Source organism: Anser anser, assembly GCF_964211835.1.
Source record: "Anser anser genome assembly, chromosome: 1".
Classification (NCBI taxonomy): domain Eukaryota; kingdom Metazoa; phylum Chordata; class Aves; order Anseriformes; family Anatidae; genus Anser; species Anser anser.
In genome coordinates, this window is record NC_139720.1 from 187,832,447 (window position 1) to 187,855,491 (window position 23,045).

Below are 23,045 nucleotides of genomic sequence, written 5' to 3' on the forward strand. Positions count from 1 at the left end.
CTCTGCTCTGGTGTGAGTTGCCCATGGGCTGCAGCCCCTGAGAGGCATTTCTGCTCCAGCTGGGTTACCCATGGGACACAATTTCCTCACAAGTGTACATACCTGAGGACAAATAGTTATACATATACTTGAGGCAAAGTTCACTTTTGCAATTTTTAGCAAAACAGGAATGCTTAAGAGACAGATCTCAAAACGTATCAGACCTACTTTAGATCTAGATATGGTTTCATAGGAAGAAAGATTTCAAAGATACATTCTCAAGTGTATCTTATTAATCACGTATTTTATGAAGCACATGCTTCGAGATTTGGTAAAAAAGAGCAAAAAGTCATCTTTACTCAGTTATACAATGTAGTTGCAAATGTTTCAGTCAAAGAGTGAACACTAAGCTTGCAAAATGCTTTTAAGTAAAATTCTCCAAATATGATAATCATGACAATCAAGTCAAATTAGTTGCTTTCAGAAATGATCAGGAAGTACAAAGACATCCACTTCAAAGTAAAATCTGGAAAAAAAAAAAACAAAAACAAAAAAACAACGTATAGATACATGAGCTAGTGGAAACTTTCTTTATATCATTTTAATACCACTCTCAATTTATTTATTTATTTGTGTGTGCGCACGAACTTAAACTTTGCCTTGAAATTTAATTAAGTTTTATTCAGGTTCTGTAAAAGCCAGATATCCATGCTTTCAAAAATCAAATTCCCCAATGCAAACATGGCTTCTCTACAATGGGAGGTTCTTTCCTGCTCACTTGTAACATTTTGCAACAGAAGTGTTACTTTTTCATAAATAAAATGTCATTCAGATGGAGCCCAGGGAACTTTTTAATTAACTAGTCAAAATCTGCAAGTCACTGTAGACAAACAATTTACAAATAAAAGATTTTCAAATAATTGCAGCATTTTTGCATTAAAAATGATCTCAAAAAATAGTCTACTTGCGAATTTCTTGTATTAGTTTTTGACAGGAGCCACAGTTAATATGGGAGGTTGTCCCAAAAAAGAGAGGAGGATTTTGAAGAAGGGTTTCGGTCCATAGTAAAGGCTCAAATGGTTGATAACAGCAAATTTAGTCTGTACTTCAGCATTACTCCTAGGATCATTTTACGACACTAAACTAATTCACTAGTAACTTATATCCAGATAATTAAGCAGATGAACTTGCTTTTGGCTTGCTAGATTCATGTTAGGGCACTGTTTTTAGTGTCTAAAAGGCAAATGCCACAAGCACATGAGATCTGACCTTCCACTTCCCATACTGCTTCCTCAGTGTTACAATGAAAATTAAAGATTTGGTCTTTATCTTAAGGATCTTAGGGTTTTTTCTTCAGCTGTTATCCATGTTCAAATCCGTTTAAAGTTGACAACTTATTTTGAAGAAAAAAGTTTTTTTCCCTTGATGTATTGCAAAGATTTCTAACAGGAGTCAGTTCATAGCCAATGAATGTCATCAGAACCGAGGATCACCAATAATCTTCACAATTTTCACACCAAGGCATGCCTCTGACTTGATCTTATTTAACAGCTAAGCTGTTTCTTAGCAAGCCCAAAACAACCCTAACACTGCACACATTTGTCTCCTGGGAAAGCAAATGAGCCATAGCACAGAACAACTGTCTGGTTCGGGGCTACAGTTATGTTCTTCTAGTACAGCTTGCCATTCAGGTCAATGTTTCATTAACCAGTTTGGATATCCTGCTCTACTTTGAAACCACACAGAGAAGAGAGAGAATACTATTTATAAATAGGCTGGTACACATAATAAGATAGTCTTTTAAGTAAAGCTTCAAACCTTATCTCCTGCTCTATAGAGAAATTGGAAGCAAATCTGTATTTCTACCTGATCATTGTGGCTTCCCTCCAATTTCTTACATCTGATACAGGAAAATGAAGAAGCAAAGAGCTGCTGTGCCATGATGATGCACTAGGCAGCTGGAAGTGTAGCGATGTGATAGGAGGACTGGATGAGCATGTTAACGGGAAAGCAAACAAACATGTCACATCTACGTACAGTCACGTGACAAATAGAATATTGGAAGTAAATTCAGATCAGCGTCAGCAGGACTATGGGAGAACCATAAATTAACATGATCACCATGGCAAGAGAAAAACAAAAAACAGTACTTCTCCCTTCCCTCTCACCTCTCTTATTAGATGAATTTAATTAGAGTTTTAATTAGAGCCTGAGGCCAGAATAAAGTTTTCCTACTGAAAAAGTTCGTAAGAACTGCTGTACTAGGTCAGACAAAAAAATCCAGCAAAATATCTGGGTATAAACAATAGCCTTTAAAAGATCTCATGCAATGAATGTAAAATGTAGGGTAAGCATAAATCTCACTTGCCCCAATTTTCCTCCTACAGCCCCCAGTATTTTGTTCAGATTTCTTGAGCTAGCAGGGATGTACTTGCATATAATAGCTTCTGCTACAAAAGCCCCTAGAAAGTTGTTTCACAACTTAACTACACATTATGTTGAAAGCATCTTAGTTTCAACTGTTCTCTACTTGTTAGATAGTAAGATAACTCCTAGTTAGAAGCAACAGCAAATCTGTTCAACTCTCAATTTCAAGCACAACTGTACCCTATTGGTGGTGTGCTGTTCTATTCTTTCTTCCAATTCAGTTCATAATGATTCCTAAAACTTCCCTTTCTGTAACTGAGGACTGAGCTAACATTTTCACTAACCTATTTCAATTACAAGGTTTCATTCTCTGAGTAGTAACAATCAACTTAAGGACCACAGGTTTATATGTAAAATAAGGATTATTCCCTCTCTCCACATACATAATTACATTGAACTGAACTGCCATTTTATCAGTGGGACTTTTTTTAATTATCCTGAATTACCCTGTAGTGTCTGCAAACCTTGACACCTCATTATTCATTCCTTTTTCTAAATGATTTATGAATATATTAAGAACTCAGGCATCAGTTCAGATCCTTATGGGATTCCTTTGGTGACCCCCCTTCACTATGAAAACGGAACACTTATTTTCGTCCTTTTCACTGTAGATTTTAACCAGTTTGTAAGCATGTAAGAATCTCTCCTCTTACACCATGGCAGCTCAAGTTCTTTTAGGAGCCTGTCCTTGTTTCAGCTAGGATAGTGTTAATTTTCCTCCTAGTAGCTGGTAGGGTGCTATGTTTTGGATTTAGGATGAGAAGAGCGCTGATAACACCCTGATGTTTTAATTGTTGCAGAGCAGTGCTTACACCAGGCCAAGGACTTTTCGGCTTCTCGCTCTGTCCTGCCAGCGAGCAGGCTGGGGGTGCAGCAGGAGCTGGGAGGGGACAGACCCAGGACAGCTGACCCAAACTGGCCAAAGGGGTATTCCATACCATCTGACGTCATGCTAAACAATATATAGGGGTGGCTGGCCGGGGTGGGGGGCCGGCTGCTTGGGGATAGGCTGGGTGTTAGTCAGCAGGTGGTGAGCAATTGCATTGTGCATCACTTGTTTGTACACATTATTATTAGTAGTACTGTTATCATTATTATTATTATTTTCTTTTCTGTCCTAATAAACTGTCTCTATCTCAACCCACAGGCTTCATTTTCCTGATTCTCTCCCCCCATTCCAGAGAGGGAGGGGGGAGGGTGAGTGAACGGCTGTGTGATGCTTAGCTGCCAGCTGGGTTAAACCACAACAGAGCCTTTGGTGAAACATCTTGCCAAAGACCCTGGATGTTATCACCTGTTCATATACTGGTTTCCTTCAGAAAATGCTGACAGCTTTGTGAGGCCTGATACTCCTTAAAAAAAAAAAAAAAAAACTTGAAATGTTCTCAGCATTTACCCACATGCTCACTATTTCTATTCTTAATTGATTTCTACCTGTACCAGTACACATAGCAGATGTGCTGATTTACACTTTCCTGAGCTCCTCCATTGTTGTGATTGTACCATACAATTCTACTTACTCATACTTGAATTCCTTCCAAAGGATGGATGAAGCTCACCTGCGCTTGTTTGTTAGTTGCTGTTCCACAGGAGACATAAAGGTTTCCTGGTAGGGTCAGCAGAGTGGGATAAAGCAGCAAAAGAGCCAAATACAGAAGAAAGGTTACATGCTGCTGGACACACTGCTGAGTCACGCAGCAAGGCACAGACTCTGCCAGTCCCAGCAGATTCACACAGTCCCACTGCCGACATGTCCTCAGTAAAACGTACTCACTCTTAATGGAATCATCTTGACACTGCAGTAATGCTGCACATCTCTGATCTGGGAGCAACAAAGACCTCAAGATAATAGTTAGGAGTGAAATAATTCCTTTATTTATTTATTTTAAGGTAACATTTCAAATGAGGAGTTCTCCAATTTTGTTATTTCCCCAAGGGGAGAAAATGCACATGACTTACACTTGTCACACTGCTCAGGGAATGCTGGAAGGCATGCACACGCTCTACACCAAATATGGCTCAGGAACTGGGTAGGGTTATGTAAGAAACAGCTCCCTCAAGAACTCAGACTACAGCCACATTATCAGAGATGGAATAAGGTACATGATTTTATATTTGCACATTTGTTTCCACAACAATTCAAATTTCTTTTATACTAACCCACATTGTAGGACATGCCCTACTTTGTGTCTGTTTTTACATTGCTAAATAAATTTCCCAAAATGAAACATGTTCTATTCATAAAAACTGAATAAAGTATACTAGGTTAATATACAGGTCAATGTGGGTATAAAAAAATAATAAAAATCTTTATATTCTCTCCTTCTCCCTTTCCTTAATATACTCATTAAGTAACAGATGTTGCACTCATTTATCAGCAAGTGGAAACAGCAGACAGTGGAGATTGTATCTGTCACCGGTTACCGTACAGGAGGACATTATAGGCTTTGTTTGGAGTACTTCCAATCTGATTTTGTGACATCATGCTGCATCTAGCAGACTGCAGGCAACACTGAAACACCAGATTGTTGTTGAAGAATTACCAAGTCCAAGTATCATGGTAGTTACATCTGTTCAGTTCATATGGCATTTCACAGTCTTTATTTTTTTGACCTATGACTCAAAAAAGTCACTGTTAAACCGCTTCAGAACAAGCATTTTAAGTTCATCTCAACCCAGAAGGAAGTGTATTTCAACTTTTTAAAAAACCTTTACCTATTCTGATGCTAAAGTGAAGAAAAAGTTATCAAATAATATCTGATACTTCTCAAGAATTTGAAACATCTCCAGGGATTTGAACATCTCTTGGAGAGCAAGCTTCAGATTGTGTACCAAAAAACACGGTTAAATAGGCATACTGAAATATAAAGATGTTGTCTTCAGACACCTTTTAACAGCCACAGTACTGAGTATATTGAGTACTCGAACACAGCTGGTTTACTATGCATAGCTTTTGTAACTTTTATATACATAGGTATACACATAGCTTACATACACAATCATATATGTAGCTTATATAACTTTTATATAAGTTTATTAACTGTAAATTGCAACACTCACGGATATATAAATCATATATCTCCCTAACATGAATTATTTTAAGTTGATTTTTTAAAAAACTACTAGTCCAATAAGATGATACCTACTTCTAACACCAATACCTACGATGGCCTTATGAATACCATGTTAAGTAGGTAAATTAAGTCTTAACAAGTTGTTTTAGCTGCATCTTTTATAGACACATCTGACTTTCAGCTTCATAACATTACAATAAAAATATTAATAGTTACTTCATCTCAGAGAAGTGTTTAGATGCAACTGTGATTACATTGTAAAGCATACTGTAGTAATAAGAGGTAATAAACTTAATTCACCTCCTCGACATCTTTTTAAATTCAAGGGGCTAAAGATAATCCATCCTTTACATTTATTAAGCTACCACAGCAATGCAAAACTACTTGGGCCAATTCCTCAGGACTGCTTTCACTTATATTTCTAAATTTTACACTACTCATACCTGTTTTGTCTTCTTGCAAAAAAAAAAAACCACAAGCAAACCAAAAACAACCCCCCCCCCAAAAAAAATATTCTTATTTACTCAGATTTTTATTGCCTCTTTTATTACTTAACTGTTAGTTAACTGATAAGAAATAAAGAAAATAAAAATAAAAATTAATGACTTCAAAAAGAAAGGCAAAGGCACAGAAAAAGTGGTGCTCTTTCTGTGGGAACTGAATACAAGTAAATAATCCAAACAACCTCCAACTAGAGGTTAATTACATTTCTAACAGGAAATCTTTAATATCATCTCAGTTAACTAAATCCTTGTTTAAACACCTTACTTCCAAGCAAATATAATCTCACATTTAATTTACCCTTGTTCATGTCTGGTGAAGAAGTCAAATGTTTTTGTGTCTGCCTTATCCTTAGAACATAACTTCACAAATTAAGACATCTGTTTTTTAATCAATCCTTAGTTTAAAAACTGACACAAAGTCAGACTCTGGTCATTGTGACTATTTTCCCTCGTCTTTTTTCAATGACATAGCAGTTCTTAACACATTCTAGTGGTATCACCTACAAAAATAGTAACTTTCCCCTACAAAATAAATTAATATTTTAACTTGCAAGGTACACAACATTTTATCTAAGCTCCAGATACGTTCAGTCCAACTTCTTTTTCAGCAGTTGACAGATCTAGTTCTTCCTTGTCTTAATAATTTCAAAATTTACCAAGTATGTGCATATAAGATCTAGCAATAAAGGTTTTTTTTTTTATTTTGTGGTTTTGCTGGTTTTTTTTTGTTTGTTTTGTTTTAAACTTTTTTTCAACCACTGCTAAATAAAAAAAAACCCTTGGACCTCATTTGGCTACAGTGGCAAGAGCAGGGCATCCAGTGTGCTACAATGATATGTGGTTGTAGAAAGATGACTGATGCAGTGGGACAGTAGGATGGTGATATAACAAATACAATGTGATCCAACACTGCAAGCCCCCAGTGCTCCACTGCTGTAAATGTGGTTGGACTTGGATCCTGGGAGACTGATTCTTAAGAGAAGCCAAAGGCAATGCTTCCATTTTTGCAGACTTAAAGACTGTATGCACCTTCCAGATCCCACCTAACCTTTTTCTTCCCCTGTACCAAAATAGTACAGAAATAATGAGAGAAAGCAATGCCAGCTCTGAAGGTAATGCAAGCCAAGAGGCTTGAAAGAACCCAAGAAGCTTGAAAGAACCAAAAAGGCAAATAAATTCTTCCCTCTAAACTCTGACAGAGAAGGTGCATTGACTCAATCACTGAGCATAGTTCACAAGCAAGTTCCAGAAGTTAATATCACAAGCTTCTTTATCATATTTAAGTGGGAATGTACAAAAAATACTTCAAGAAACACATCCTAGTTTCATCCTTCTTGAAAGTGGTTCTTAGGCTCAAGTCAATAGGCAGAAATATTGTTTCATAAGAGTCTTGAGAAATCTTTCAGAAATGGTCCAAAAGATGTGTAAGAAAGATTTTTTTCAATAAAATACCACTTCAATGACTTCTTAGCAACTAACTGAACCTGCATGAATTACGTGGGAATTCAGTTCACATAGCTTTTAGCATTTACGTTCAGCATGGTTTCGTAAAATGCCTAAAAAAAAAAAAGAAAAACACACCTACAATTTGAAAGAAAAACACTGTGTTGTTTTTTTCACCACTTTGAAGGAATCAGTTCCCTGGAGAACACAGCTTATTTGTTAAGAACATTGGATTGGGAAAATTAAGTTTGCTACTTTTACAAATTTAGCAGTCTTAGTTATGTTTCCAAGAGTTTTAAATGCATGCAACTCACTCTGTAAACAAAGTATATCATTTAAATGACTTATCTTTTTAAAAAAAAAAATTCCAAAGGCTAGATGAGTCTTGCTAGATATGTAGAGTTAAGCTTGAGCTAAATTCTTAAAAAAAAAAAAAAGCCATTGTTTGCAGTTGTTGAATCAGGAAACTTTATTAAAAGAAAATGAAAAGAGGAGAAAAGCAAAAGATAAACATTAAAGGCATCTTTTAAATCTATGTAAATCGGGTATAGTACAAACAACTATTTTACAACAATTTTACTTCTCCAGCCAAGTCGTTGGATGCATAATTAAGTGGATAAGAGGCTATATATTCTGTCTCTCTCATGCTCTCACTCTTGGTTCAACCTTAATAGGAGGGTGTTGATATTAAGATACATTACAGAATTTCTAACATTAAGTTAACCTCATCATTTCAGAGTGGTTTTATCTTCTTCACTATCTCATTTTTTGAGGAGTCTTTTATAGTTTACTTTGTTTTAGTAAATAAAGTTATAAACCACATAGGCTACAGAAATGTTGAAATAAGTCATGTAATGATCAACATATAAAAGTGTTATCTGCATCTTGCAAAAATATGTATTTAGTTCCAATGCATTAAATACCTTACAACGATATTACTTACAAACACATTACACTTTACAAGATATATTTTGAGCTATTTTACAAGATGTAAATACCATGTAGAAGATTAATACATATTAACTTTCAATTGCAACAAGCCATCTATTCATGTTTAAATGCTGTATTTCCTTGACTTCACTTTTAGTCATGACGTGAGGGCAGTGGGTCGGACATGTGAACAGCTGAGCCAAACAGGCAAATGCTGTCAGACAGGTCATAAAGGGTAGGTAGCCCATGTAGGGCTCCAGGAAGAAAAGAAAACATGACTCCAGAACCACAGAGAGCATTTTACACAGTGAACCTAAACAGGCAGACTAGAGCCTCATGGGCAGTGTTGCAAAACAAAAGCTTTCCTCCATTGATATCGAAGACTAGGCTACTACGGAAGAACTCAAAGCATGATTCCAGTTTAAATGACTCACTGATCTGAGGAAAGGAAATGCAAGTAGCCTCGAAAACACGTTTAACAACTAATGACATTCAATCCAGGCTCCCCTGTCATTTATCAGAATCATATAATACAAACTGAAATTGCAAACTGAGGCTGTGAAAATTGAACATTAAGACAAGTGCCTTAGACTGAAAACTGCCAGAAAACTGCTTAAGATAGTATTTTTTTAGTCAAAATCAAAGAACTACATTGTACAATTGCACCTTCCCATTCAACTGGGTCCTTCTTTCACTTTTTTTTTTTTTAGAAAACAAACAAACCTCTCCTCTTTCAAATATTTTGATTATCCTTATTCTGTGTTGCTATTGTGATTCTGACTACTTCTCAAACTTCTTCTATGTTTCCAAGAATATCACTCCTTTCTTTAGAAGGTTCTTTAGAACGGACATCTTTTGAACCTTCTGCATTCTGAATCCTTTCTTTAAACTGCCACTCAAATGTCACCTTATTTCTCTTTCCTTTCTCTTTCCCTCTTCCACCCATTCCTGCTAAAATAGCTAGCTTTTCTTAGCTATCGGTTGCCCGTTCATTAACTCACACCTCATACAATGCCTCTTTTCCCCAGTCTTTCAGTATCAGTCTTGAATCAATAGACACATCAAGGTCTTTTAAATATTTATCATAGTAGAAGAATTATGCACATCATTGCCGTTAGTCCTTAAATTTGCCCAAGGCAAATCTCTGACTTCTGATACTACAAAGCACTTTCGAAGGGCCAAGTCCAACTAGCATACACCTTATGCTGTCAACCGAGCTTTACTTCAGAAAGTTAATCCATCTCAGAACTGGATTGCTCGTGGCATTCTCCTTTAACCACAGCAACTGAAGCTTTAGGTCAGACAGCTGTTTCAGCAGTCAGCTGGAGATCAAGTCTTTGTTACCTATCTTTTCCAGAAACAATTACACGACTGAAACTCATACACACTTCTAAAAGAGCTCAAAAAATTGAATGCAGAACTCTCACCTATTCATTCCAATAACTACAAATAAATTAACGAGATGCAAAATATGAGGCACGTTAAATTCTCTTTTAGACCAAATCTATGTGTAAACACTAAGCCATCCTGTATAACTTCAGGTAAAATAACAAAAACATAATCTACCTATAAAAGACTATTTTGGTTATGCTGAAGCAGGTCCATGAAGAAATAGCCTTAAAGAGATGCATATAAGAAAATACTATTTGACATCTTTGCAAAACATTTTAAAATAAAAATTAGAATTCTGTAATTAAAAGGCAAAGTCCCATATCAATAAGAGCAGGCAGAGAAAACGGTTGCAACACAAAATAAGCTATGAGGTTTTAAGGGAGGAAAAGTAGATAATGGATTATCACATTTAATGAAAGACAGAACGTTTTCTTTATCTGAACTAACTGCAAATAAGCACACAAAAGTTGTGCTCTTAGAAGAAAAAGATTATAAGGTTATAAGAAAAGTACAGATTAAAAAAATATCTAGGAGATACACAGCCAGATTTTCAGGTGTACCTGGGTGCTTTGCAGGCATGTCTAAGCTGTTTCAGAACACCATACTCATTAATTTCAGTTTCCCGATCTATATGTTGATAAATACTAAAATGTTGAGCATATAACTGTTAGATATTTTTAAAACTTCATAAAAGAATCATGATTATCTTAAAAGTGGTGTTAAAATACTGTTTAATATATTTGGATGAATCCCAGTTGCCATTGAAATCCGATTTAGCACAAGTACGTCATCTCATACATCTCAAATATAATCATCCCCATGATATCCTTGTCTCTAAATTAGAGAGACATGGATTTGTTGGATGGACCACTCAGTAGGTAAGGAATTGGCTGGGTAGCCGCACACAAAGCATTGTGGTCAATGGCTCAGTGTCCAGGTGGAGATCAGTGATGAGTGGTGTTCCTCAGGGGTCAGGACTGGGACCGGTACTGTTTAACATCTTTGCTGGTGATCTGGACAGTGGGATAAGTTGGACCCCCAGCAAGTTTGCTGAATACACCAAGCTGTGTGGTGCAGTTGACATGCTGGAGGGAAGGGATGTCATCCAGAGGGACCTGGGCAGGCTTGAGAGGTGGGCCTGTATGAACCTCATGAAGTTCAACAAGGCCAAGTGCAAGGTCCTACTTCTGGGCAGGGGCAATCAGAAGCACAAATACAGGCTTGGCAGAGAATATGTTGAGAGTAGCCCTGTGGTAAAGGACCTGGGGGTGCTGGCTGATGAGAAGCTCAACATGAACCAGCAATGTGCACTTGAAGCCCAGAAAGCCAACCATATCCTGGGAAGCACCAAAAACAGCGTGGTCTGCAGGGTGAAGGAGGTGATGCTGCCCCTCTGCTCTGCTCTCATGACACCCCACTTGGAGCCGTGCATTCATCTCTGGGGCCCCCAGCACAGGGAGGACATGGACTTGTTATAGCGAGTCCAGAGGAGGGCCACGAAGATAATCGGAGGGATGGAACACCTCTCCTATGGAGACAGGCTGAGAGTTGGAGTTACTTAGCCTGGAGAAAAGAAGGCTCTGGAGGGACCTAGTAGCGGCCTTCCAGTCCTTAAAAAGGCCTCTAAGAAAGATATATTTATTTTAAGGTCCCTTCCAAACCAAACCATTCTACAATTCTATGACTTAATAAATATTTTTGTTTCGTACATGGTGAAAATGCTTGTTGAATCAATGTTACAGAATCATTAGCTTATAAAGAAAGCAAGAAAACTTTCTGATTACCAAGCCATGGCAAACAGATTTCATTAAAAGAAGACAATTCTGGACTGGCACTGGGAACTCAAATATCTTCACTAAATCACTATGCTCCAAGAATGAGCAAAGGAAAGCAAAGGCCACATCAGCTGTCAGCTGTAACAGTCATAATCATTGTAACTTCTACATGAAGAACCTTAAAACAGGGCAAGACAGACAGAAGAGGTAGGAGGTGTAAAGCACCAAATGCAAGCACACCTTCTTCTACATGGAGAGACTATGTGGCTCCAGCTAACAGTAATGTTGCCCTCCAGTGTTCAACACCATTTCTTTTAGGAATCACTCCTAATTAATATCTCAATCAGTCTCCTTAGACATGCTCAATTATAACATCACTGATGCAGAGAGAATAAAATACGAGCTCCAGGCTGGGTATTCAACAGAGAACAGACAATGAGATAGATTTTAAATTGTTGTTGTTAAAAACATGCTTCCTTCATAAAACTGCTATAAGAATACACTGCTTATCCTGCTTCTTTTGGGTGTTTTTTTTTGTTTTGTTTTTTTGTTTGGTTGGTGTTGTTGGTTTTTTTTTTGGGGGGGGGGGGGGGGGGGCGGATGTACCAAAAAGCTAATTTTCCAAAGCTTTAAAATGTAAAGGTTTAACATCGCTTACTATACAAATCCATTACCTAGCATTAATGGATTTTGAGAATCTCAGTACTGATTCACATACACCAAACATCAGTTTTCTAAAAGATGCAAGAACATATGATTTCTTACATTTTTTAAAGTATTAGGATTTCTAAAGGTAATGTCATAAACAAAACTGAGTTCCAATTGATAAAGGCCTCTAGTCTGGAAGGAAGACTACCACTCATTGCAGTTACTAATTCTGGGCTTGAAATCTTATGGAAATAAATGGACAAGTCATTTCTTTGAAAAAAAAAAAGAAAAAAGAAAACAATGAAACTTGCAATAAAAGCTTTATTATTGAAAAAAGAACACAATCACATAAATAAATACATCTGGAACAGAAAATACAGCAAGAATAAACAAACTGATTTTAACAACATAACTGTCCTGTAGCCAAGCAAAAAACTACCCATGAGATAGATGCACAATGCAAAAATACGCAAAATGCCAAAAGAGGAAAAATAACAAACTTGACATTTCAGTAATTTTAGTTTGAATGTGGTCTAAATTCATATATATTCATAGCTTTTCCAGAAGTAATTTAAAGATATTTTATATCAAGTATAACAAATTGTTCAGCAAAATCCTTTACTGGTTTAGTAATTTGCATAGCCAACATAATAGACTACAACAGAAGAGTCTGGGTTAAAAAAATTATAAAACTCTAAGAATAAATTATCAAATTTGAATTAGAAATCCCAGATTTGAATATGTAAGTACCACTAACTGTACCACAAGAAGAAAGATGATATTGATTGTGCATTAATGGATCCCAAATTAACTGAAAATTAATCACTCGGTGATTAAGAAAACATCCACAGCACCAAATTTGAGAGATCTAATTTGGTTCCTAAATAAAGGGCTAATCTCCTGAGAAAAGGATAAACAGAAAAAAAAGCTTTTCTAAGGTCAACTGAAAGAAAGATTCTAAATCGGGCATTTTTCTACCTCTGTATGAACTCTTCTCCATCTCTTCCACCTGTGAATGGTGATAAAGAACATCTACAGAGATGATAGCCTCAGACTTGGTACCTATTAGACACTGTAATCATCACCAGCTCTCCAATCTCTTTTACCCTCCCTTCATGACACATTCAGTCATCAGAGCTTAAAGACCTGTCAGAGAACCCATGATGCACTGCTGGATTCATTTCTAACTACACAATTTCACAATCTTATAACAGGTGTATGACTCAACTCTAGGAAAAGAAAAACTACTCCACAGTATCTTTAATTACTCATTCCACAGCCCTGCAGCAGAGCACTTTGGTCACAGAACCAGAGTTAACATCACCTTTTTCATAGGATAGTATTTTTTATTTACTTATTTTTTTACTTCGTTTTGAAATATATTCTTTGAAATATAGAAAACTATGGTATTCTGCTATTCTTTCACAGAGTACGTGCCATCTAAATTTATCTTCATCATGCCTTTGGCCACATTCTTGTGAATACTGACCAGGTAATACATATGTTAACACACTGCTCCACAGTAGTATTAGTCCCAAAGGTATGAAGTAACACCCTGAATTTTGACACTAATTCACAGAAGCAAGTTAAGATATTACAGATGACTAAAGCAAAAAGATTGAAAACAGCACCCCAAATTAGAAAAATTAAACTCAAGAAGAATTGCACAATATTTTGACCAGATCTATATGTAACTAAATTTAAGGTACTGAAAAATGGGCACAATTTTGTCTACATTCAAACATGGACTACTAAAATTAGGCAACTTGTCACACCTGGACAAGTAAGGCCATCTCTCTGCTTCATTAGTGCAAATTACTTTGCAAAATCAGAGAGTAAATTAAGGGACCTGCCATGAAAAAAAAAATTTAACAACTGCTGAACAACCTCTTTTTTTAATTCTCCTGTCAGGAGCTAAGGAAATATGGAAAAAAGGCAGCACCCTGAGATGTTGTTTAAAAGGCCAGAAACAACACACTGCTACCTCTGTACTCCCAAGTGCCTGACATTTAAGGTATTCTAATGCTTTATAAATAAAAAATAAGCACATTGTAAGGCACTAATTAAATGCACTTATCTAGGTCCTCATGCTCTATATAAAGCATGAAACAGAATTTCCTCCCACTTTCTAATAATGACAGGTATATAAACACCAAAAAAACACATTCCCTTAAATGAAAGCTTTTGATAAATTACAGAAGTTCAGTATATCATCTGATAAACAATTTCATGGCATCAAATTCACAGGTAGCTGAATCCAGTCAAGAATCAAGGTAGTATCACTACTACCTTCTGTGGATGTCTCTGTACCAACAATCTTAGCTACCTGTAAAGCAGCAAATTGAATCCAGATCAGGATTGTGTGAATCTTCCAGTTACATTTTAATACAGGCCTTCATATATTCCCCAGTATCCTATTTGAAAAGGAAAAGTGAACAGGCACAAAATTTACCTCTATTAAAACGGTTTCACCTCTGCATCTTTATTCCAATTTCTTGTGACAGAAAGATCCAGACAGTATGGAGGGCAGAAAGGCCAACACACAACAAAACCACAAGCAAAAAAACCCCACACCAGTGTGTTTTCAAAACTAGAGGATTTGAAAACTAAGGGATTATGACTTCAATCTGTTCAAGCAAGCTCATGAACAAGAAATCAAAAAAAAAACCAAAACAAACAAACAGTAGTTATGACTGAAAGGTAGAATTCCAGAAAACACTTTTCACTCCAGTTAGGAGCTCATATGGGGCTTTAAAATATTTTTCAATTCATCACTTTTACTTTTTTCTGTTTAGATGTGGAGTAGTTTACAACAGAAAAAATATATACAAGTAAACTAGGATTCTTCAGCTGGAAAAAGGTATCTGAGCAAAAATACAAGAGGCCTATAAAATTTTGCGTATTACAGACAAAAGTCAACAGCTCTTTGAATATAACAGCTAAGGGGTATTACATTAAAGTGTGAGAAGGTAGGCTTAAAAATAAATACTACATAATCAATTTTAATTCCTTACCACAAGAATATATGCTAAAACATTTTACGTATGTTCAAAAGCAGCAGAAAACTGCATTGGAGTAGGGTGTCGGGGAAGAAATCCACTGATGGATGCTCAGTACAAAGGTGGCGCCTCTGGCTAAGAGGTCTCAGAGCCATGCTTTGCTAGTGCCTAAAACAGCATTCACAAAAAGCTAAGTTATTTGCTTACCCTGCTCTTAAACTCTTCCCTAAACATCCGCTTTTGAAAAAAACAGAACACTGGTCTAGAAATTTGGTGTGACTCAGTATAAGTGGTATGATCTAAATCAACATATTTTAATAAAAAAAATCAAATTCCTCTGTGAAAGGAGATGCTTACAGTCCCAAAATAATAAAATAAGATCTCCAGTGTAACAGGCACAAGGAAAAACAAGGAAAAAAAGCAGTTGTTCTGACACAGACTCAGACTACTTACTTTCTCAGAGCACATACAAATTCCTCTTGGTCAAGGCAGCACCAATTTCCCACCATTTATTTTCTTGCAGTGGGCTGTAATAGACAGCTTTAAATGTATACCCCCCCCCCCCCCCCAAAAAAAAACAACAACAACAACAAGCAAAATCATACTTTAGACAGTTGTTTAACTCCATTAACAGTTAACTGAGGAAGAATGCAGAAGGCCATGCACAGGAAGTTACGTATTAAAGGAAAAATACAAAAAAATACAGCACCTACTCAAAAATATATTACAACTGAAAAATCAAGTCATAATGGAATTAAGTTGGGGGGGATCAAAATCACCGAATTCTTTAGGCTATCACACTCGTTTAAATATGCACTGTTTCTATATTTTCTCATTCTGGCCATAAATAAGATGTCAAGACTGAAAGTTCTGAAAATTGGAATACTTTTAAACAATGGAGAGAAGGCTGAAACGCATGGCTAGTGTGATTAAACACAATGTTCAGGTTTTCCCTTTTCCTTTTTAGTTTAAATACCAGTGATTAAATATGATTAAGACCCCTGCAGAAGAGGACAGAGTTAACTTTTAATTTTCCCAATCACAGTTGGAATACTTAGTCAAATGCAAAACTTCGCATAAGTGAACAGTTTAGTGTTTTGCACGGAATTTCATAATGGAAACATACAGATTAAAAAAAATTTAGAACAACAACTAATTAAAGTAATAATCGTTACATTTTCTCATCAGTTGAGAAATGAGGATTGGTAACTAATGAACCTAAATAGAAAATCTATAAAAATAGATGAGAAGGGAAAATTTAGAGTGCGCCTACTTTAGTATTGCAGTTCATTAGATCAGATGTGTGCTTCTCAGACAAATCTTCCAGATTTCTCCATTCTGAACTTCATTTGCTTCAGTTTGCATCACAACATGATCTTGGAGTACTCAAGTTATATATATTTTGGGTGACTAAAATGAAAGATGTATTCCAGGAGTACACACAACCATCAACTCAGGGGAAGGCAGATCCTCAAAAATAGCAAAGTGCATTTCAGTTGTTAACAAACATGCAGTCCAAAGGATCAGACAGCCTAGTCTGGAGTAACTTCCCCTAAAATGCCTGTCATGTGGGAACTGGGTTCTCTGTGCCACCTGTGCTGCTCTGCAGAACACCTGGTACTAGCACGGATTGCTAATGTGGGCACTCCTCTTACAGTGATAGAGGTCATCTGAGGAATGACAAAATCATATTCTAAAATTATAATCAGGTCTACAGCAGCTAAATATAAAGATTCATAGAAATCTGACTTATCCAGCACTCTCCCACCACTAGGCTAGTGACAACTCAATGTCATTAGTCAAAGGACTAAGCTGACTCTCAGTTTTTACCAATCATCTCAGTAGAACATCTTGGATCTTGTGATGCTGGAGTTTTTCATAGAAGGAAAGTTCCTAAATTTGGCACCCAGACGCTAACTGTAATCCCATATTCAGAAGCATAACATATATATACACACACACACATATATAATTTAAATCTCTAAGGCACAAACATATTGGACTGATTCCAAAAGAAATTACAATCCCGGTATAGTACCTTGTGAAATCATGAGCTACTGGAACTAGTTTTCAGAATCAATGCAGAAAATTGTAGCAAAACTGCTCTTACAGAAAACTGTTGTTCCTGCATATGCTGTGATTACACACTGTTCTATAGAAAAGAGAGAGAAGCTCCAGGTTATAGCCTTTTTATGTGCAGTAAGGAGATTTCTCAAAAAAAGGCATGGATATTACAGCTTGAGCTGAAATCTACCTTGACAGTTTTGTAACAAGTCCTGACACACCAGAATACAACTTTGATATCTTCTAGACAAATATTTCTGCACCTTTAAAAACAACCTGCAACTTCAACACCTTGGCTTACCATGGTAAGAAGATAATTTCCCTAGGTCCAGTATAAAGAGGAATGCCTCTGTCTAAGACCTCAATGGAGCTCACAGCCTGAGAAGCATCATAATTTGGTGATGATCATCCAGAAGGAAGCTGAATCCAGTTCACTTAATAGAATCCATAGCCCTGACAAGACCAAAAACAGGTTTAGGAAAGAAAGATACTAGCATACAAAATTAATCTCACAAGGAATATGAGGTTCACCTAACAGATACCCCACTCCATCCTCTGACTAAGCAAATCTTGCAAGAACACAACAGATTTGCAAATCCTAGCTAACAGGCTTAACTGACTGAAATAACAGTGGAACCTAAGCTTCCCCATACAGTCACAAACAGGGTCACAAGCACTTCATCTCAGCCTTCCCCCCTATATATACATTTTGAGACTACATCAGAATCTCAGTCACCAAGGAATTAGAAGAAATACAGCAGAAAACAGACTAGGGTCCTGAGTTGATTGCCTAGCATACCGCATTTAAGACCTCAATTCAAAACTGATCTCAGGGTAAATAGATCCCATGAATCCTCACATGCAGGACAGATTATAGCTCCTATTTATAACACCTAAGCAAAAGCAATGCACATTTCTCATTTGCCAGTGTTCATTACCTCCATAAAAGAAACTTCCGATAGGCAGGCTAATATTTATGTGCTACTTATAAAGGCTGATCCATTCCATAACAGACTCTAATTCCTTCTTACAGAAGTAAAGTAACAGAGTTGTGTTTTCATTCATCTGCACATCACAACCCCGACCACCGGACAAATGCCTGGCACCCACCCCTTACCAAAGCTGCCCTATGCTGGTAGCAATCTCCTCCTCTGTAGCACTGATAAGCCCGCGTTGCTCTGGCTACATGAATGACCTTTTCCAAATCGGCAGATAAATAAGCAATTTGGATGGAAAGGCTTACTAATTCAGATGGTCTGATGGTCCTGCCATTGCTTTGTGGAAGAAGTACTGTCAGCACAACTGTGCCAGCAACTTTCTGAAGGCATGTGGTCATGAGGACATGTAATGCTGAAGTTTATCTGGGCCCAGAAATGATAGCTGCTATGAGTGGCTACTCATACATGGGCTACCACATCTGACTGACCCAAGCTGAGCTCTGGGTAGTGAACCAAGACTAGCTACAAGATGAGGCTGTTCACAGCTAAGAATCAGTCTAAAGCAAGACTCTGATTAGCTGCTGTGCAAAGCATGTCCACGGTAGCATGCTGTCACTGCACTGGTTGTAGAGCAGGTTTTGGTAGCTTCACACCGATACTTCAGTTATCTGGTGCGACCTGACGGGAACACAAGATCAGCTTCACCGAAGTCCCTTTTAGCAGCTAAATTTCCTGCTAGGAGCATGATGAAGCCTGACCATTAACTTTTCCTTAGATGCATATGAAAGAGTTTTGGGGAAGAAGGGGAGGAATCATAACCCAAGGAACGTTAGTATGGGTTCAGGTAGCTTATAAAAGCATACTAAAAAAGGTTTTAGAAATCACACTAATACTGTAATCTGTGAAAAGGCAATGTCACTAAAGCAGAGCTGGTAAGAGGAAATCAGGAAACCAGAATTCCACACACACAAAGCAGTGATATCTTGAGGACAACTCCTACAACAGATGGCTGGTTATATCAAGCACAGGCATTCTGCCTGTGTTTTAGGAAAAATGACGGTGTATTACAAAAAGTAAGATCTGAAAAAGATACTTAGGTTTACCAGTTTTTTTTCCCCAAGTTGTAGAAAGCAAGATTCTGGCAAGAGGAAAAAAAGGTAATTTTAGCTTCCAGCTTCACACTTCTAAAACCTAGCCTTCCCCCCCCCCCTTTTTTTTTTAAAAAAAAAAAAGGATTTCTTGATGTCTCACTAGGAAGGACTGAAGTTTTGTAGGATATCTTTCATAGCGATATTATAATTTAAATATGGAATGACATCACATACTCAAAAATTATCTGTCAGTAGATACTCTTTCACCAAAACCTGATCCCAACAACTGAACTTCTAAATGTTCTTCCCTTTTCTGTTTGAGGTCTGACATGCAGTCACAAATTTTCTTTCTTAAGGACAGCATTATGTACGGCCTATTTCAACATGCCTCTTAATAGCAATTATAATAGTTTCATCAACAGTACTCAACGTACCCTTGCTGTCATGTCAAAGAAACTAACGAAAGAATCTCACATCAGCTCAGGAATTACTGACTACCAAACTATATATCTATTAGCAAATTTTAAAAGCTACGAAAAAAACTTTTTAATCAAAATAAAGACAAAAGCGCATTTCTCTCTCTCCTCTACCAACCACAAATCAAGGATCTAAGCAGAAATCTGATGGGCTTATGACTGGAACCTCTACACTTCAAAATAGGCCAAGAATATAATATCAAACTGATATTTTCACTAAATAAATAGAATCATGCCTGTAATCAAACCTTTGTGTAATACAAGCATACTTTATTACAGCAAAAAACGTTTAACTCAGAAAAGAGAAATACATTGATGGGTTATTTTCCCCCTCCATCTATCCCTTCCAAAGATATTGACGCAGAGGAGGAGGAGCTTTCATAACTCTTTTGGCATTGATATATTTTAACCTGTTAATGACTTTAAGAGTTCCACAAGGTGTTTAGTACCATACTTGAACATTTAAGACCAATTTGAAATTCAGTTTGTAATCTGAGTGGGCAAGATACATGTTAACAGTACAACTTACTTGCTAGTATTGCTTCATTTTGCTAAGGAAATACTTAAAGGGGTTTAAATGCCATCTTTTATATCGATGACCAAGAAATTTGGAAGAGATTTTTCAGAATTATGCAACTCTCCCTTTTCAAAGGGACTGTTTCCTAAACCTATCCTCCTCAATACAATTTAACTGGTGAAGAACTCAAGTTACCCATGGTGCATGAACCATCTCCACCACTGTACAAACTTAATTATTTGCTCCACCATTAACTTAACGGAAGACAATGGCTTATCTAACGTAACAGATTTCACAAACGTGAGGGGAGTGGGAGGTGGGGGTGGAAATCTAACATACATTATAAGGTAGAGAAAAGGCAACTAAAACTTCTGGAAAAAAATGTGTTTTCCTTTAAAAATGAAAAACAGTTGTGTTTGCCTATATGCTACTGTATTATGAAACATTTACTTGATTTGCAACAATTTTGAAGTAAAAAAATCCCATAATATAGATGTTATATATAGACAGTTGAAAAAAGTACACTGAAAATGGTCTTTTAAGCAAAATGTACAATAGCAATCAAACTTCAGAATGACAGAGGTTCTTTCATTAGAACTTGTTTGCATAGTTTCTCATATTCTCTTAAAACTCACATTTTTTCCTTCAACAGTAGGTGGGCATCCACAGAAGTACATTTTTTGATGTTCACAAATCATAAAAACTTAGAGAGGTAGAAATTTAATCTACCATGACAAGGCAAAATGAATTAACTTTTAACTTTTATTGATGCTGCCTAAAACCCAGTATTCTGTCACAAGTGAAAACAATTTTAGCAATCTAATTCTAGCCCTTGATAGATTTGTCTATCACAAATCAATCTGGAAATAAAACTTTCACAGGCTATACCCAGAGCTGCAACTTCCTAACACCCTCTTAGCATCCCACTGTGCAAATAACCAGTGTGTTTTAACTTCCAGTTAAAACAAAGCAATTTAAACAAATTGGTATTCTAAGTTTAAAAAAATAACAACTTCCAGTCAAGGGAGATTTTGATTTTTTTCCAGTTTGTCATTATTTGTATAATCAAAAAAAATTTACTTTTTCCCCCCAAGACTTGCAAAACACAAAACCAAACACACAATTCCAAGACTGATTGTTTATTCTTCTTTATGAAAAGCAGTTTAATAAAATTAATGTAAGCACATCAAAGACTTTTATGGAAAGTCACAGTTTGCTAAAATACTCCAGTTGAAAAAAATACTTCGCACTTAAAATATTGTGAAATGTTATCTGCAAAGTATTTAAGGAATTCAAAGCTAGAAATACATGCACTTTTTTTTTTCTTTTTGAAATGTGCAAGAACACTAATTAGCCCCAAATCCTGTAAGAATAGGCACATCTCTGATGTTCATAAAAAATTAAGTACAGGAAAATGCAATCTGTTTACTCAGGATAAAAGACTATGGTAGCCCCACATTCATTCAAAAAAGTAACAATAGTCACTTTGAAGAATGATTTAAAATAAGAACTTAGAAAAAAAACAATACTAACTTTGTTTTTTTCTATATTCTTTTTTAAAATAATTCTTCAATTTCAATTACAAGCTGTAAACTAATGGAAAGTCACACAGCAAAGCTACAGAAAATGAAGGAAAAAAATCTAATTGAATGTGCCTAAAAAAAGTCTGAGAGGTTGCATCAGATACCTGGCTTCAGTTGTCTTTGCTAGCAATACTTACCCAGTTTTCCACAAATGCAGTCACTGAAATGCATCTTCAATACTTGTTCAACATGACAATTCAATTTTTCCTTCCTTTGAAAGTAAAGCCATAACCCCACTGTTTGACATCACTTATGACAAGGATTACAGTCATCTTTGTTATTGCAGATCTAAAGGAAACTTTAATAATGCAATTGTATTTAATTAGTAAAGATGGTAAAGTATTAAAAAAGTGAATCTTTAAGTACATCAATTCAAATTTCCATTCTGAAGAAAGTGAAATCCAACCAATGGAACAATGACAGAATTCATTGTTTGGCCAATAAATGTTTAAAACAACTATCAGTACCTCCCAAAACTGATATATCTCATTTTATTCAGCTGTGTCTGTATGCTTAGAGGAGACACAGAACTTTTAAAACTGCTTCTTACTGTACTCAGCTCTGCGTAGCCCCTACATCTCAAAGGAACAAAGTTTATTCACCTGCAAATAATGACCTAACAGAAGAGTCACTTCCTATTGAGGGCAAAAGGACTGTACAGGCCCAATAAAGCCACATTTTTCAACAAGCAACCTTTCATGTTTTTGAAAGGAAAGTAACAGGAATCTTTGTATGTATTTGTGAACAAAAACAAAAGCACAGTATTTGGAGGGTATCAGGTTTCTCGTTCTGCACAGTTCTGCTGGAACCATCACACCCTCCCTCAGAGCCTACACTTGAATGCACGCTTTCTCAGTTTTGACTACCACTAATACGAAGCCTTTCATTCTAAATTGTTCTGTGAGTCACGATTTAACATTCTGTAACTGATCCAAGGCATTTTGGGGGGGGTTTAACCAACCTTTATAGTTTAAGGCTTCAGAATTCTGTGATTCGAAGCTTGATAACACCATCTACATTAACACTATTTCATACTGCAGAATGCCTCCAAATGCTTATATTTACATTTACGATTTACTGATACTCACTAGACAATCCATTTTCTTTTTTTTGCCATGAATTTTTAAACATAAAAAGATGATCCAACCAAACAATGCATGTGCAGTTCAGTGGCAGTTTGCAATTAAATCTGCCAGACATCTGTGA

At 36.4% G+C, this 23,045-nt stretch overlaps 1 protein-coding gene and 1 long non-coding RNA gene across 11 annotated transcripts in view; both read right to left on the reverse strand.

Annotated features, from left to right (window-relative positions):
* The window catches only part of NBEA (neurobeachin), a 520,716-nt gene that overhangs the window by 482,740 nt on the left and 14,931 nt on the right, over positions 1–23,045 (reverse strand). The gene's annotated exons all lie outside the window — the stretch shown is intronic.
* Positions 12,108–20,045, reverse strand: LOC310883264. The gene is made up of 2 exons (XR_014573435.1): positions 17,536–20,045; positions 12,108–16,640 (listed from the first exon to the last, which is right to left on the reverse strand). It is a non-coding gene; the product is annotated as an uncharacterized lncRNA (long non-coding RNA).